The sequence below is a fragment of the Penaeus japonicus genome, unplaced genomic scaffold, assembly GCF_977035675.1.
Source record: "Penaeus japonicus unplaced genomic scaffold, GWHDUDI00000001_assembly GWHDUDI00000003, whole genome shotgun sequence".
NCBI lineage: Eukaryota > Metazoa > Arthropoda > Malacostraca > Decapoda > Penaeidae > Penaeus > Penaeus japonicus.
In genome coordinates, this window is record NW_028234405.1 from 25,679,438 (window position 1) to 25,684,437 (window position 5,000).

General features: G+C 37.5%; 1 protein-coding gene across 2 annotated transcripts in view; it reads left to right on the forward strand.

Annotated features, from left to right (window-relative positions):
- The first annotated feature begins 1,712 nt into the window (after positions 1-1,712).
- The window catches only part of LOC122260203 (putative G protein-coupled receptor B0563.6), a 12,562-nt gene continuing 9,274 nt past the window's right edge, over positions 1,713-5,000 (forward strand). Inside the window, exon 1 of one of the 2 annotated variants that reach the window (XM_086531489.1) lies at positions 1,713-1,901. The gene's annotated coding sequence lies outside the window, so the exon portion shown is untranslated. Of the gene's footprint in view, positions 1,902-3,645; positions 3,766-5,000 lie in introns of those variants that run through there. The other variant, XM_043027357.2, reaches the window with a different exon arrangement.

A 5,000-nucleotide genomic window follows, 5' to 3' on the forward strand; every position in this document is an offset into this window, starting at 1 on the left:
ATGGGTATGTGAATGGGAGAATGGGAGAAAGACAGAGAGGGAATGAATGAATGTGTATGTGAAAGGGTGAATGTGAGAAAGAGAGAAAGAGAGAAAGAGAAGGGGGAAAGAATGAGAGAAAGAGAGAGTGAGAGTGAATTAATGGGTATATGAATGGGAGAATGTGAGAAAAAGAGAGAAGGAGTGAACGTATATCAATGAGAGAATAGGAAAGAGAGAAGGAGAGAGAGTGTATATAAATGGGAGAAAGAGAGAAAGAAAGGATGGATGAACGGGAAAATGGGAGAACGAGAGAAAAAAGGAGTAAATGAATGAGTATATAATTGAGAGAAAGAGAGAAAGGGAGTGAATGAATAAATGAGAGATAAGGAAAGAAAGGGAAAATAGATAAAAATACTTGAATGAATGAATGAATAATAAGATGAAAAAACTAGAGAGATAGATGGAATGAAGGAAGAAAAGCCAAGTAGAGTGAATGGATGAATGAGAGAAGGAAAGGCAGACAGAAAGAGAGAGAGAGAGAGAGAGAGAGAGAGAGAGAGAAAGAGAGAGAGAGAGAGAGAATGCTGTATAAGGCCACTTGAAACTAGAGCAAGGTCTGGCCTAGGAAGATGGAGTGCCTCTGGTGACGTCATTAAGGCTTCCCGTATTCTTTTTCCGAAATTTGAATACTTATGTTCCGGCGGCACAAACTACTTATAAAAACCGTCTCTATTTGTTGATTACATAAATCTATGTTTGCATGTAGATACACACATATTTGAATTATATAACTACAACTATTTTTTCTTAATATAAGATAAATACAAATCAATAACTCTTCGCAAATTTAATTTTGAAAATTCAAAATAACATTGCTGGAATAACTGAGGAAAAGCTAATTTCCTCTGTTCTTCAGAGCTCACAGTCCTTTCCAAACCGTCCCAGGGAGCAGAGGCTTTGTTTGAAGTCCTTCCAAGACACGCCTTTAAAAAGCTAGCAGACTTCTACACTGACAATGGCTTGTTCTTCTCCTTCAGCCTGAATAACTCACTCTTCTTGCGTAAGCACAGCATAGTGTCACTGGCGTACCTGACCTCAGTGTACAGCCTGTTGGCCTTTCCTAAGATGTCTGGCCTGGGTACATATTTATCTACTTCCTCTTGCTTAGTGATTTATTTATTTATTTATTATTATTATTATTTTTTTTACCTTGTCCAAAGCATTTACCTTCCTCGTTTTAGAAGGTAGGTTCTCTATCTCCTTTTCTCCTTCCCTCCTTTTCCAGAACCAGCGACTTGTCTCTCCTGTTCTTCTCAACTGGACCTATTCAGATCGTGGGACTTATTCTTGATTTGGCTGTCATTTGTAGTTTGCAGTTGCGTTACTCCCGCTGTGGTAAAGTTAACGGGTTGGATCCCACAGCTCTCTCAGAATCAACATTGTTGTCCGGTGACTGATTAAGAATAGCCAAGCCATACTGTGCCAATAACTTGTTATTATTCACGTTATAGGGTCCTCAGTCAAAAACGTCTTTCCTTCGCAGAAAGAGTCAGGCAAGCTTTTACTCTCGCTCCTTTGTTATTCTCTTCGTCACAATCCAACGCTACATCTTGACAGCAGATTTTTTTCTGCTTTGCCTTGCCTCTCTTTCAGCAACTTTTAAAATATTTTCTCCTTGGCAATACTTGTATCCATTTGTGTTTTTCAGTCCCTGTCACAAAAGCCTCACAGTACATTTTCCCTTCTGACCTCATGTCATCCAGACACAATCAGGTCCCACAGGTACACCAGTCTCCCTCTCGCCCGTTGGTCGCGACCCGTCATGAGTGGCTGTCGAAGAGCTCCTCGCCGTGTCTCCATGTCCGCCTCCCGCACGGCTGCCTGCCTGCGCTAGTCGTGGCTCACCCCTGCAAACGCTCGTAAATCTTCACCTTTTTCTGGACATAGTGAATCATTACTATTACTATCATCATCATTGTTATCATTATAATTATTATCATTATCATTGTTATCATCATTATCATAATTATCATTATCATTAGTATCATTACAATAATCATTATCATTATTGTTATGGCGTACGTCCGTCTTCACGCCTGTACTCCCCCTACGTATCTCGGTCTGCACCGCCAAAAGATTTGCAACATGACAGCGTCTGCCACCACCCGTTTAATACGTACGGGAACGAGGGTTTTTGATGGGAAGATAATCGTGTGACAAGAAGTGTGGGAAGGAGGGATAGAAAACTATACGTGGTGGAGTGTATGCTATGTCTGATGTGTATTCAGTGAGACAAAGAATGGCAATAACGTAACCTGAGGGCGGAGGGCGAGCACGGGAATTTCACCACGTGGAAAGGATTTCAATTAAGATTATCCTTATAAAATATCAACCTTTTACTAAGCAAGTTCGTATCAGAAAACTTAAAGTTTCATACAGACAAAAGAAGTTTGTAAATAGGTTACTTCTAACAAGATTCTCGGATTCAGAAGGTGATTTGTTAAAAGTGTAGGGATTAAAAAAAAAAAAAAATGCTAGAATAAAATCACAAAAGACAAAACTTCCGCTTACACACGGAACTTCCGGGAAACCATTCCACGACTTATAAAATCATAACATGGGAATTTCAATGAAAACGAGAGCATAATTTCATAAGTCCTGTCAGACTCGATTATAAATTCATCTCGAGTAATACATTGCCACTTACAGTTACCTTCTCACGACCTTAAGGCTAGAACACAGTAGATCCAATACGAATCACGAAAAAGAGAGGATGGAACAACCCAATCCGGGGTGTCTCTTTCCTTCCTTTCTTGGAAGAAGGTTGGCTATTTGAACCCAGGTCACCAAGGAAGGTTAAGACAAGGGGTGCATCTTACGTATTTGAAAGTTATTTTATATGTATTTCTTGGCGGAAATACTCTTAAACACCTTAGAATATTGTGTGACAATAAATCATGACCTATAAAACTTTTTAAGATATTAAGATATAAAGTGTAAAAATTTATATAAAAGTTAAGCATAAAAAGAAAACTTCGAGCTATAACTAAATTAGACTTATATAATCAAAATATTCAAATCAGAATAATTCCTCAAATTGGTGCTTCAATAACAAACTTAAAATTAGTGGAGGGTTCTTGGTAAATTAAATATTTATGGTTATAAGAGACTCAAAAAGTAAAGGTATATAAAAACACAAAATTTCGGGTATTTTCAACATATGCTTTCAGTTCTCGGGGCATCTAAGACTTCAGGGCATAAGACAAGGCAATTTTTTTTCTCTTAACAGCTTGTAATGAGCACTGGGAATACTGCTGCATCTTCGTCTCGCGCACAGGAAGGAAATAGTTGCACACATAGATGACGTGAAAATCAAATGCGGCGCGATAAACCCGTAGGCTTTATACCACCGAAAGATAATATAATATATAAAGTCGTTACGGATATCCACTACATTACCAACATCATTATCCAAAATCCCAAATAAAGTTTCGTGGAAATCTTTCAGCCGACCAAACGGTGTGCCTAATGAGGGTCGACAGGAAGTTCCTCTGAAGATAACGTGTATCCTGTCCAACCCAACTAACAGTGTTCTCGCAGACAATTTTTATGTTTATAGTTAATCATCGTTATCTTAAATCCAGTCGACGTCACTGTTATAATTTCTCATGAAGACTGTGAGCATAACGCATAACTTCATAGAATCACGCGGGGAGGAGGACATAACGTGATATCAAAAGATCGCCGCACACGATTTGCCATTTGCCTCCAGGCCTCTCTTGGGTAAGGGCGACCATAGAAATTGTGTTTACTTGATTTTCTTGAGAGTTACACGTTTATCGCTTGACCTTGTCTCGATATACGAATATTTAGAACAATTTTGTGTTAGAATAGATATTGTATCAATACGCATACTTAGACTTCTCAATGCTGGATATCATAACTGAACATTCAGATCGTTAGAAATGAAGGGAATTGAAGGGCGTGTATATTCATTTTCTAAAAAGATGAAATTGAAAAGATTAGATATGAAGCTAAGATTATTATATTCACATATTCTGTTTAATGTTTATTGTTATTATTGTTATAATGATAATTAATGATCATGATTATGATATAGAGATTATTATTATTATTGTTATTGTTTTTGTTATTATGATGATTATCATTTTCGTTATTATTGGCATCATTATTATTATTAGTAGCAATATTGTTAATCACATCATTGCTGTTGTTGTTATCATTACCGCTATCAATATCAATATTGTCTTTATTATCATTGTGACTCAAATTGTTATTAATGCTATTATTATCATCATTCTTATTGTTACTACTACTACTTATACTGCTGTTGCACTATTACTATCACAGTCCTCATCATACTATAATCATCTTTTTATTATCTTTACTGTCATCACTGCTATTATGATCCCTTATATCATAATTGCAATAGCTATAGTTATTAGTGTCTTTGATATAATGATCATAAAGAAATAACCATTATCATTACCATCGCTCTACTTGTGCAACATTGTCTACACAAAAGCATTCGATGAAGTGCAACACAAATAAGTTGGACCGTTGGAGTTATTCTTTGACATGAAATGAGCGAGGGAACAGAACGAAAAGCGGAGGTCGACAGGGGTGTGCTCCTTCGCCAAATTTATTGAAATTGTGATAGTGGCGGGATTCTAAGAGAATCACAGGGCCTACTAGGTTTTGTTACTGGCGGTTATAGCAGGAGTTATATATGCCGACCAGATGATACTGTGCTGATAGCAGATTTAGATGAACAACTGAAATTACTGTTAGGTAGCTGGAGAGAGCTAGAAGAAAGAACAAAATGGTGTATAAAACGGAACATAAAAACTGAGAGCTAAAGGGGTGAGACCAAGAGAAGAATTACAGAGATAGTCGACAACCAAGGTGCGAGTTAACTTAAAGGCTAGGGTCAGTTCAAAGGGGTCCCAAATGGGTGAGAATCCAAGGCGTAAGTTACAAATCATTGACGCCAAGAT